This window comes from Protopterus annectens, chromosome 5.part0 (genome assembly GCF_019279795.1).
Source record: "Protopterus annectens isolate FY-2018-M chromosome 5.part0, PAN1.0, whole genome shotgun sequence".
In the NCBI taxonomy this organism is placed as follows: domain Eukaryota; kingdom Metazoa; phylum Chordata; order Ceratodontiformes; family Protopteridae; genus Protopterus; species Protopterus annectens.
In genome coordinates, this window is record NC_056735.1 from 750351087 (window position 1) to 750365145 (window position 14059).

At 36.1% G+C, this 14059-nt stretch overlaps 1 protein-coding gene across 7 annotated transcripts in view; it reads left to right on the plus strand.

The window, feature by feature from the left end:
• GRIA4 (glutamate ionotropic receptor AMPA type subunit 4) overlaps positions 1-14059 on the plus strand; it is a 2450678-nt gene that overhangs the window by 2244129 nt on the left and 192490 nt on the right. The gene's annotated exons all lie outside the window — the stretch shown is intronic.

The window sequence follows — 14059 nt, forward strand, 5'->3', positions numbered from 1 at the left end:
CCCCTCCCATAAACAAACTCTACAACAGCAGAAAGATACTGTTGCAGAAAAGAGTAAAACCCCATGATTGGAGGAACTCCATGGTCAGCCTCAGTAAGAAACTGAGATCCCACATAAAATCCTCCAAAGCTAGTTACGAAAACAAAATTGCCACTGATTCAAAAGACAGCCACAAAGCATTCTATAGCTATGTCAAGAATCTCAATGGCAACACTCAAATCTGCTCTGAGTTACAGCACAATGGCACTAAATATACAGAACCAACTGATATTGCCAACATCCTGGCAGACAGGTTCAGTGCTAAGTTTACCCCTCTCTCACCACCTAAAGGGCCCATCTCTATACTGGAAGAATGCAAAGTCCCTGTAATCACTGCTGCACAAGTAAAAAACACACTCTCTAAAGGCAAGAACACAGCATCCATGGGACCTGACAACATCCCAGATGCATTCTACATGAACTACAGAATGAACTGGCACCCCACCTAAGTACCATGTTCAATCATAGTCTCACCTCAGGCTTTGTGCCCACAGAATGGTGCACAGCAACGGTTATCCCACTCCACAAAGGGGGAGCCACCATGGACCCCGGGAACTACCGCCCCATTAGCCTGATGAGCCTGGTCTACAAGGCTATGGAACATATCATCATGGAACTTATAAACAATGACATTGGTAATCTCCAAACTCTGGACCCTACCCAGTTCGGGTTTGTAAAAGGCAGATCATGTCTCCTAAACCTGATAGGCTTCTTTGAAGCAGTCACAAAAGCCGTAGATGAGGGTAAGGTGGTTCACACAGCCTATCTAGATCTCACCAAGGCTTTCAACACCATCCCCCACTCTGGAATTATAGATAAACTCACTAAACTAGGTATAAACCCCTATGTTACAATATGGGTTGCCAACTGGCTCACTGACAGAACCCACACTGTGAAAGTAGCAGACTCTAAATTCAACTTCAGACCAGTGACAAGTAGAGTACCACAGGGTTCAGTCCTAGGTCCTCTCCTGTTTGGTATCTACTTCTATGAAGTACAGGCTAAGACAGAAGGTCTTTGGCTAACAAAGTTCACAGATGACTGCAAACTAGGTGCCATAATCAAAACTCCTAATGATGTGGACATCCTACAAAAGGGCCTCAATGAGACAGATGCCTGGTGTTAAAGCCATGGCCTCAAGCTCAATGCCAAAAATTGCATTGTCATCCCTTTTGGTAAAGACTCTGTACCCATGAACTACCACATAGGAGGTAGTCTACTTAACACTGAAAGTGTAATAAGAGAGCTTGGGACACAGGTGGACAGTAGTCTCTCCTTTGATAATCACATCACCACAGTAGTCAGGAAATCCTTCTACGTAGCACACCTTATCACAAAAGGTTTCACATCCAGGAAAAAAGAGGTCATTGTTCCCCTCTGCTCATCACTCATTAGACCCATTATAGAGTACAATGCCCCTTTTGGTATGTACCTCACAAGACATCTACAACAACTAGAAAGGCCGCAGAAATACCTCACAAAGAGGATTACCGGCCTCAAACAGTTGCCCTATGCAAACCATCTAAAAAAACTCCAGCTTTACTCTGTCGCATATCACCTACTCAGAGGTGCTCTCTGCCTAACATACAAAGCTATGTCAAACCCAGAGCTGTTGGACATGCTCCACTTAAAGAAATACCAATCCCTCCGAGCTACACACTCCAGGGACCTAAATCTTGCCATCACAATAAACAGACCATGCTGGAGGGAGAGATTCCTGTCCCAGAGACTTCCCATACTCTGGAACAAACTACCTATCTATATCAAACAAAGCTCATTAGCACTCTTCAAGAAAAATCTTTATGATTGGATGGGAGATAGGAAATTCACCCCGGGGATCACTTTTGTGGCTCTGCTTGACAGGGGCACAGGAAAATAATTTTCTTGGGTGGCAAAAGCCAGGGTACCATTTGGCTAGACTTATATAGTAGCCTAGTGCCTACCTATGAACCTATGATGTGCAAAAGAAATGAGAAAGTCATTGCAGATTAGATGATTAAATGAATGAATGCACAAATGTATAAATGGTAATTCAGTGGTCCTGGCTAACATTGCCTTTTCACAAATATGTCATTTATTCATGCTAGCTTATAAAATTTGTTGTGCCACTGTCCTCAGGCCAGATAATGTACCTACTCGGGGTTTAGCTTGATAGATCTGCAACAGGACATGATGTGCTTATAAAATTTTTACAGTTTCAGAATAAGAATTTATGGACCGACAAGATAAGTCTGAGTGTTCTACTTTCAGCTGCCAAAATGTGTGCTACCAGTGCTCCAACTGAAACATTAAGTCCTAGAAGTGACATAGTCAGGGCCTATGTCAGGACATTGACATTATCAAACTGCATATGGTCAAGAACATATGATCAATGTTCCTCAATGTCAAAAAGGACAAAACAACCAAAATCTGTGTTTTTGCAAGGGGAGCAAGTCCCCTGTATCACTCACAAACCCACCATATTATATGTACTAACTCAAAGGTCGTACTGCAGTGGTGAAAAGGGTTGAATTGCTCACTCCCCGATATACCACAATCTCAGTACAAACATTTCAACTTTTCAGATAGTCAATCATATGGTCTCAACCATATGCACTTTGACGTTCTAAAAAGTCAATATTCTGAAGGTGAACCCATATTTAATAATGTCTTCATAAACTAAGTAACTTAGTAATTCAGTACCTGTGCAGAATACTTCTAATATCTCATAGTTTCATAGAATGTAATCTAGTTTGCAAAAAATTTAATTAAGAATCAGAACAATCCCATAAATAGTCATCATTATTCACAGTACTATCCAGGTCTCTTTTAAAGTCTGCCATGCTTCTAATTATATGAACATGTAATGGTAGGGGATAATACAATTTTACAAAGTGGATTTGAAAATATCTTCTACTTCTATTATATTGTATTAATGTAACCAACATATGTCCTTTCTGTCATATATCTAGAAATTACAAATAAACTGGCTATCCTGCTCATCTGACAACTTCTCCAATTTTATCAATTTATTCAGTTTCACCCAAACTATAAAATTCCCCACTAGAATTGATAAACACACTAAGAAAGAATATATTCTAGAGTGGATACTAACTAATAAGCCCAATTTTGTCCACTAGGCTGGGTGCCTCTCCGATTCTCTCAGTGATCACTCCCCTACCTTTCTTCTAAGGAAACGCATTCACTCCTCCTGTAATGTCATTTTCAAACACATACACAACAAAATAAATTTTCCCCTCCCATCTTAAATTCCCTACTTTAAAACTGCAACTGGTCGCCTCTAAAATCACTTCACCTAGACCAATCCTTCTTCAACATCCTTAATAACCTCGCTCCAACAAAAAAAAATTGCTCCAAAGCCAAAAACTAACCCTTGGATAACCAAATATGCTAAATCTCTTAATAAACAAAGAGATAGAGTCTGGACTGCTTATCAAACCTCCAAAACCTCAGAAAACCTCACATCTTACAAATAACTAAGAAACCTAACTAAGAAGCAAATATTATCTGACAAAAAATCTTATTTTCTAGCTTGTCAGCAAAAACACATAAATAACCCACAAAAATTTTGGCAAAAGCCGTTACTACTTCCTCAACCCTGGCAAAACCTCTACCCCTGCAACATTTACAACAAATAGCACTGTAAGTATAGCATTCTAATGTAACTCTAAATTCATCACAACTATCACCTCACTTTTAAACAGCAAATCTAAACAACCCCTTACAGTGCCTACCTCTACTAACTCTAAACCCAACTACTTCTCTTTTAAACCCATACAAACCTCTTATATCAAAAAACTCTTTTCAAAACTAAAACCTACCTGTCTAGAAGCTGACCAACTTCCTAATGACTTTTGAAAAACTGCTGAAAGCTCCATTGTCTATCTTGTATCTATCCTAATCAATCATTCCATTCCAGAACAGTACGTCTCCATACTATGGAAAATATCCCATATCATTCCCCTCCACAAGGGAGGTCCGTATAAAGACCTCTCTAATTATTGGCCCATTGCCATTCTCTTACCCATAGCCAAAATCTTAGAGAAATGTATCCATAAGCAGCTCCTAGACCACCTCACTACAAATAACCTATTATCTAGTTCACAATATGGCTTCCATCCAAAACACAGTACCTCCACAGCCCTCATAAGTTTCACTAACTACATCAACCTCCTCAAAAACAATGGACAACTAGTCTCTACTATATTCCTTGATATGTCCAAAGCTTTTGATACTGTATCTCACCAACTACTACTCAACACTCTAGCCTCATTCAACCTTAACTCTTCAGCTCTCAACTGGTTCTTTAGCTACCTTACTAATTGACAACAGGCAACTAAATGGGATAATAAACTCTCCATACTCCTCCCAGTCTCTGTTGGGGTTCCTCAGGGTTCCATCCTTGGCCCTCTCCTTTTTATTATATTCACAGTCTAAACACTGCCACTAAATTTGCTTCTATCATTCAATAAGCTAACGATGCTACTCTTATTTGTTCTGCTCCCACACCCCAAGAACTCCAAGATAAACCGCAAAAGTCATTTCTAGATATTGAAAATTACCTAAATAAACCTCAACTCATCCTAAACCCAAACAAAACAAAATGAATGATCTTCTCTAACAGGAAATCCAAAGCAAAACCACCTTCTCTCTCCATCTACTCCACTAATGGCACTATAACAAAACTACTTGGTGTCACAATAGACAGCAACCTAACATTCAGTAAACACATATCACTCACAACTAAGAAAGTTCACATCAAACTTGGTGCTCTATATAGGGCCAAACCTTACCTTACTCAAAATGCCAGACTAGCTATAGCCATATTCCACCTCCTATTTACTCTTCTCTACTGTTCTCAACTTTTCATTAACCTGTGCAAGTCTGATTTACAGCTACTTGATTCCTGCTATAACAAAATAGCAAAATTTGCTGCCAATATACCCAAAAGGACCCATCATTGCCTTACTCTTCAAAAATTACACTGGTTTGAATTTCCCAATCTGTTATTGCTCAATCAACTCACCACTGCCCACTGTATTATCCACAAACATGAAAACTGCCCTGCACTCTCCAACTTAGTGCAACTAAATACCAACCCCAGGATACTTAGATCATCCGATAAACTTATACTCAAGGTTGCAAAGTCCCATAATTACTTTGGTGACTCTCTCTTCTCCTTCAAAGTAGCCAAACAGTGGAACCTATTAACCCAGAATATCTTAAAAAACACAGATAGTCATAGCTTCAAAAAACTCCTAAAAGAACACCTTACTCAACAATGGCTATGCTCCTGTAATACTCCCGGCTAGTTTCTCATGCCTTTGATCAAATGTTTTCTATTCTATCTTCTTGTCTTACTTCTACCAAATGAAAATACCAAAGTCATTTTTAGTTATATATCTAATGAGTTTCACATTACTGTATGTAGTAAGGCTTAAGCAATGTAATGTTTTCTGTTTTACATTCCACTTTTTGTAAATTGTGATTCTTAAACTAAAACAAAAAATGAAGGAAAAAAAACACACTGGACCAAGTAAACTGTAAAAATTAGCATTTTCGTTTACTAAGTTAGCAAACTTCATCAGACATAGTTACGAAGGAATAAGTACCATTAAGTTCATTAAAATCTGGACTGACCCATGAGAAGAATTAGTTAAAACAGAAGGTGGTATGGGACTCAAAATGGGACCTACCTCCTCCTCCTGTTCTGGCCTTTCTTTTTCCAATGTTGTTGATGTTGTGGGTGTTTCTGTTGCCCAAGAACACACGAACACAGTTGAGTAAAAAACAGAACACCTTTATCTAACACAAAGCTTTCAGGACAACTCCCTTTTTCAATGATTAACACAAGGTGCAATTAATTTCAGTTTTAAATACACCCACCACACATCACATGACCTGCAGCCAAAGTCATATGACTAGTTATATCAGCATTTAATACACACTTACTAACATTTTTACTAAGTAAAATACAAAATTCTAACATATATATACATATACGTATATTCTTATAATAAAGACATACTATATCTCAACACTCAATATTCACCTACTCAACAACCATACCTTACTTTTTATACCTAAAATTATAAAAATATATAAAACAGGTAAACAATTGTTTATTCATTACTATAAAAATTCTACAACAATATTAAAAAACATGGCCAAAACCATGTTGCCAAACGTTAATCATTTCAAACTATTGTGTGCAGCCTTACTAAAATTGGTTTTAGTGACACAGATGCATTTAAACCAGGTTCAGTGTCCGCTGACAGTCGTACTATCCACTCATATTCCTTCACTTCAAGTTGATTACATATATCACCCCCTCTTAGTGTTTTGGACAACATGTCTATGACTCTGAACTTGAACGTGTGCCCATTCCCACATTCTTTTATATGCTTATATAAAGCATTTGTTTCACATTGTCTCCTTATGTTGGACTTGTGCTCAACTATACAATCCCTCAACCTTCTTGTTGTCATCCCCACATAAAAAGATGAACATGCTACACAAGTTGCTATATAAACAACATAACAAGAAGCACATGTTGCTAACCGATTAAAGTTGTAACATTTATTAGTGACGGGGTGTTTAAATATATTATTCTGTAATAAATTATCATCTTGAACTGGCACTATATCAGTGCAACAACTATAATTGTAGCAACATACAGTGCCTCTAGTTCTTCCTTCAAATTGATAAGTGGAGGTATGTGAGAAATCCTTGTAACATAATAGCGATTTCAATGATCTCTTGTTCCTATATGCAAATGAAGGTGCGCTCCCTACTACTGCTTTTACATCATCTTGTGCTAAAAGTATTTTCCAATATTTATTTATAACCCTTCTAACTATGTGCGTTTTCATATTATATGACGTTATAAATCTTAATTTAACATCATCTCTCATGTTTTCCAACTCATTACAAATATTACTACTACCGGGTGATAATATGGGTTTATATGTTGTCAGCCTGTTGTTCTTAACTAATTCTCTCATGCTATCTACTAACTTCTGTGAGTACCCACTAGCTATAAATTCACCACATGTTTCGTCCATTTGTTTTAAAAAGGCTTCTTCGGTATTATTAAGTCTGCTAATCCTTACCAATTGGGCCTTCACTATACTTTTAAAGACATGAGGAGCGTGCATACTTGACGCTTCCAAATAACGCCCAGATGAAACTTCTTTTTTATATACAGTGGTAATAAATTTATTATCATTCACTTTTATATTTATATCCAAAAAATTAACATTACTTTGTGAACATTCCATCTTGAAGTTCAAAAAAGGGGTTGTATTATTTATATAGCTATTGAAATCTAACAAGTCCACATAGGTACCTTTCCATATAAGGAAGCAGTCATCCACAAACCTTTGATAAAATTGGATGCCATTATTTATAAAACCATTATCATTAAATAGATGTGTCCTTTCCCATTGATATAGGACTATGTTAGCAAATGTGTTGGCTACGGGAGTACCCATAGCCACAACTGTTAATTGCACATAATGTTGTTCATTAAAAATAAATACATTATTCCGCAACACTACATCTAGCAACATACAGATATTATCAGAATGTCTAGACGTAGAACCTGAATACTGTGTAAGGAAATCACGTACTGATTCTACACCATGATCAATAGGAATCACCGTGAACAGTGAGGCTATGTCTAGCACAGCCATATGCATGTCGCCATTTTCCCAGAATACATCTTTCATGCCAATTTGCCATCTGTTTAATTTCATTAAAAAATCTGTTGTATCCTTAATAACAGTGGTACAAATAGACAACAAAGGTTGCAATTGTTTTTGCAAGTACAAAGAAATAGGCTCCGTGACCCATCCTTTACCTGAAACAATGGGTCTCATAGGTGGATTCTCCTTGTTCTTATGCACCTTGGGAATCCCATATAATTGTGGTATTATGGGGCTAGTCACAGTAAAAAAATGGAATAAATCCAATTAATATCACTTGCTAATTGAATATCATATATACACATATTAACATAAGATACATATTTCTTAACTTCTAAATTGGATATTAATTTAAAAGCTGCCTCATCCCTAAGTAAAAGTAGGACAGATTCTACATACTTAGTTCTATCCATAATCACCACAGAGCCCCCTTTGTCTGCTTGTTTTATGATTATACTGGGTTCGTTTTTTAATTCTTTAAGAGATAAATGTTCTGTATATGTAAGATTAAAAACACTATCACCCCTTAATTTCACATCGTATACATTTCTAAGTGCCAACTCACACAAGTCATGAAAGGCTATTAAAATTGGTATACTATTTGGAATGAATGTACTACGCCTTTTACAGCCCCTTTCATTCACTACTTCATTACCAAAAATAAGTTTTAAGGATACATTCCTCACAAACATTTTTAAATCTGTTAAAACATTTACAATGTCCTCAGAACTTGTAGGAATAAATCCCATACCTTTACAAAGTACTGAATAATGTCCAGTTCCAATATTAAATGATGATAAATTCAGGATACCTGCCTTCACTTTCTGGCTATTTTCATTTGTTTTGGGGAAATAGAGAGTTTTCGTTTATTATCCATTGTCCCTACTTCTTTCACTGTCAGTCTGCCCCTCGAAACGGATCTAGATACTGTCCGCTGCTCGACGACTCTTTCCGGTTGTTGTAGCTGGAATGGTTTGTTGAAAAAATTATGTATAGGTTGTACGATTCTTTTGGCAGTTATTGGCAACTCATCCGTTGCTTTTAATGTTAACGAGGATCCACATGGTAAACGCACGCCTTCTACTTCACCATTAGCACCATATGGTGCTTCAGCTAGTATCGTCGTCTTCACGCTACCCACATGATGCTGTGACGATAGTGGGGGCGTGTTAACATGCTCCGTTGGTACACTTACAGTTTCAAAGACATCCAGCGTATCTAAGGGCAAAGCAGCCCTATTTACGGGTTCCGATGCATTCTTGTTATGCGGTTTGAAGCTTGATTTTTTAATCTCTCCAGCCTTATCCACCCTGGGCCAAGAGAATATGTTGCCTGTTTGAAAATCGCCAATGTCTCTAAGAAGCTTACGCTTCTTGGTCATTTCCAGTCTATTGTCTAACGCTGACAGTCTATCCATCATGAGACCCATTGTTTCAGGTAAAGGATGGGTCACGGAGCCTATTTCTTTGTACTTGCAAAAACAATTGCAACCTTTGTTGTCTATTTGTACCACTGTTATTAAGGGTACAACAGATTTTTTAATGAAATTAAACAGATGGCAAATTGGCATGAAAGATGTATTCTGGGAAAATGGCGACATGCATATGGCTGTGCTAGACATAGCCTCACTGTTCACGGTGATTCCTATTGATTATGGTGTAGAATCAGTACGTGATTTCCTTACACAGTATTCAGGTTTTACGTCTAGACATTCTGATAATATCTGTATGTTGCTAGATGTAGTGCTGCGGAATAATGTATTTATTTTTAATGAACAACATTATGTGCAATTAACAGTTGTGGCTATGGGTACTCCCGTAGCCAACACATTTGCTAACATAGTCCTATATCAATGGGAAAGGACACATCTATTTAATGATAATGGTTTTATAAATAATGGCATCCAATTTTATCAAAGGTTTGTGGATGACTGCTTCCTTATATGGAAAGGTACCTATGTGGACTTGTTAGATTTCAATAGCTATATAAATAATACAACCCCTTTTTTGAACTTCAAGATGGAATGTTCACAAAGTAATCTTAATTTTTTGGATATAAATATAAAAGTGAATGACAATAAATTTATTACCACTGTATATAAAAAAGAAGTTTCATCTGGGCGTTATTTGGAGGCGTCAAGTATGCACGCTCCTCATGTCTTTAAAGGTATAGTGAAGGCCCAATTGGTAAGGATTAGCAGACTTAATAATACCGAAGAAGCCTTTTTAAAACAAATGGACGAAACATGTGGTGAATTTATAGCTAGTGGGTACTCACAGAAGTTAGTAGATAGCATGAGAGAATTAGTTAAGAACAACAGGCTGACAACATATAAACCCATATTATCACCTGGTAGTAGTAATATTTGTAATGAGTTGGAAAACATGAGAGATGATGTTAAATTAAGATTTATAACGTCATATAATATGAAAACGCACATAGTTAGAAGGGTTATAAATAAATATTGGAAAATACTTTTAGCACAAGATGATGTAAAAGCAGTAGTAGGGAGCGCACCTTCATTTGCATATATGAACAAGAGATCATTGAAATCGCTATTATGTTACAAGGATTTCTCACATACCTCCACTTATCAATTTGAAGGAAGAACTAGAGGCACTATATGTTGCTACAATTGTAGTTGTTGCACTGATATAGTGCCAGTTCAAGATGATAATTTATTACAGAATAATATATTTAAACACCCCGTCACTAATAAATGTTACAACTTTAATGGGTTAGCAACATGTGCTTCTTGTTATGTTGTTTATATAGCAACTTGTGTAGCATGTTCATCTTTTTATGTGGGGATGACAACAAGAAGGTTGAGGGATTGTATAGTTGAGCACAAGTCCAACATAAGGAGACAATGTGAAACAAATGCTTTATATAAGCATATAAAAGAATGTGGGAATGGGCACACGTTCAAGTTCAGAGTCATAGACATGTTGTCCAAAACACTAAGAGGGGGTGATATATGTAATCAACTTGAAGTGAAGGAATATGAGTGGATAGTACGACTGTCAGAGGACACTGAACCTGGTTTAAATGCATCTGTGTCACTAAAACCAATTTTAGTAAGGCTGCAGCACAATAGTTTGAAATGATTAACGTTTGGCAACATGGTTTTGGCCATGTTTTTTAATATTGTTGTAGAATTTTTATAGTAATGAATAAACAATTGTTTACCTGTTTTATATATTTTTATAATTGTAGGCATAAAAAGTAAGGTATGGTTGTTGAGTAGGTGAATATTGAGTGTTGAGATATAGTATGCCTTTATTATAAGAATATACGTATATGTATATATATGTTAGAATTTTGTATTTTACTTAGTAAAAATGTTAGTAAGTGTGTATTAAATGCTGATATAACTAGTCATATGACTTTGGCTGCAGGTCATGTGATGTGTGGTGGGTGTATTTAAAACTGAAATTAATTGCACCTTGTGTTAATCATTGAAAAAGGGAGTTGTCCCGAAAGCTTTGTGTTGGATAAAGGTGTTCTGTTTTTTACTCAACTGTGTTCGTGTGCTCTTGATCTTCAGTATACTTGTCAGCAGTGATTATGTTTCTGTTGCCCCCCAGTGTTCTGTCTCTTGTTTCCCTGAAAATCCTGATTCAAATTAGAGTTATTTGTAACCTTATTATTATTACTTGTGTTACCATTCGTGGTCCTATTAGCCAACCTTTCACTCCTCCTTAAAGGAGATGTGTTAAGTGGTGTAGTACCATTAGTTGTAACATTATTCTCATCAGAAAAAATCACACAATCATCTGAATCAGCAAAGGTAAGGTTCGAGTAAACATTTGAATTGTTGTTCAAATTAGAAGGCGGTAGTGGATAAGCTGTCCCTTTCGCATATGCTAAGGAGTCCCTATTTAACTTTTTGTTTTTATTTTCCTTAATTTGGCTACATGTTTAAGATGTCCTGCTTTCTATGTTGGTAGAACTGAAAGACCTTTGAAAAGCAGGATATAGGAACATTTATATGCAATTGAGAAAAGGAATTTGAATAATGCCTTGGCAAGACATATTAAGGATTGTACAGACCATGAATTTAGATTTTTAGTTATCGAGAAATTGTGTGATAATATTAGAGGGGGGCCTAGAGATCTAAAGTTGGATTGTATGGAATTAATTTGGCAACTGAATCTGAATGCCTTGGTTTCACCAGGGTTAAATGACTCAGTTTCTATTAAGAGCATATTAAAACTGAAGGCTTTAATGTGCTAGATTTTCTTAGGCATTTTTAGTCTTATAGATTTTTTGGTAGTGTTTATGTTATAATTATGGATGAAATGTGTGGTTTGTTTCACCTTTATAGTGTTGAGTTGTTAATTAAGTTCTATTTTTGAAGTTTACTGCTTTACTTTATGACTGTTTTTTAATTGCAGGATGTGATGTCATTATTTTTGTTACTATAAATGGTACTTATTCCTTTGTAACTATGTCTGATAAAGTCTGCTAACTTAGTAAACGAAAGCGCTAATTTTTACAGTTTACTTGGTCCAGTGTGGTTTTTTTCCTTCATTTTTTGTTTTAGTTTCACAGTTTATTTTATTAGTTTGTTGTTTATAAAATTGTGATTGTTGGCAACTGTCAAACTTTTTGTATATCATTTACAAAATGTTTTAAAATATTTACTATTGTTATTGAGCTTATCTCCCTGGGTTTCCCCTCTAAATGGGCTACTTGCCCAGCCAGACTCTACCCGGTTAACAAATGTAAAATAAATTAAATAAATAAATGGCATAAATCTAGTTTAATGAGTTCCTGTCTTACTAAAAGATGTTACGCAGTCCACCTTTTCTAAACCTATACCTAACAAAATTAAGGGATGGAATTATTAAGTACTTATACATTTCTTTTTCTCACTTCATGAATTGTCCTTGTGAAAATATTCTTGCATTAGATCAATTTGTGAAAGATGTTTTTGAGTATAATGAATTTAGCAATTATTCTTATCAGTGTACTGTGCAAGATTAATGATACTGCTTTCATTGTGGATGCAGCATTGCATAAGCTAAAGTGCACCAGCCGATAGGCATTTTTATTACATATGAAGTATTATTGTTTAAGCAAAAAAAAAAGTTCCTATTGTTATGCCCAGTTCCTTATAATGGATAGCATAGTAGGGACAGTACAATCTCCTCCCATGGATATCAGATCATCTATCAGTTTTTATAAATGGAGGGGGGGTTTACATTATAATGCTGCAGTGATTGACAAAAAAGAAACTGTATCATTTTGCATAATGTGCCCTTCAGATTCTGAAATAAATTAGAATTTCCATCAATGCCCATACTGACATTATTTTAGACCTTATAAGTGCAGAATAAACTTCCACAGGAGTAGAACTAGGCCAAATATTTCAGCTGCATCACACATAGCTAAAATCATACTTCATTTCCATTTCCTTCTGAAAGGAAGTTGCTAGAATTTCTGAGGCATTGCATACACCATCATATACCACACTGTTACAATGCAGACTATTAATAACACAGTTGTTCTTAGCTTTACTGTTGTGTAACCATAAAGGTTTTACAGTTGTGTTTTGGCCCTTACTGCAGCCATTTCAAAATGGTGTATCTATTATACTCTAAGATAATACTTGTCATGTAGAGATAATGTCATCCTTCCAACAAAAAAGTAACTGCAGATAGCAAAAACAGGTATGTAAAAGACGTGTATCCTTTACATTTCAAACCCCAGTTAAAAAACAAAATATTCCATACATTATATCAATTTAGAAATATGCCTTTGATGTGAACATGATTGAAAAAGTTCCAAAACAAAAGCCTTTGAGGCTAAAACTTCAAAAACAAAGGGTAATGGGTCTCCAGAACTAACATGGGAATGCCAAAGTTTGTTGGTAAAAGATTGGTTATTTGTTGAAATTAGGCTTTGTTGGGGTGTGTATAACAAAAATCCCCATTTTCTAGAATATTCCATAAATTTTGGTTCTTAATCTATTTCATCATAAAAATCAAAAACATGTCTTATGTTGAAGGAGACATGGTTTTCCAACAGTGATATTCAGTCTGGTGATAGTCGTCTGCATAGCGGTTTGCACTGTTGTTTAGATACCAGTGCCAGAATAAAAACTGGTAGCCCCTACTGACCCTTCCCATGAAAGAGGCATTACTGCCATGGTGCATGCATGCAGTGTGTTTCTAAATCCAAAGCACTGAAAGTCATGTTCTTTGTACAGATCACACTACCACAAACAGTTACTGAACCTTGCATATAAACATCAGTCTTTGAACGCACTTTCTCATTTTACACAACACATCTGAGGCAATATGGAAGCT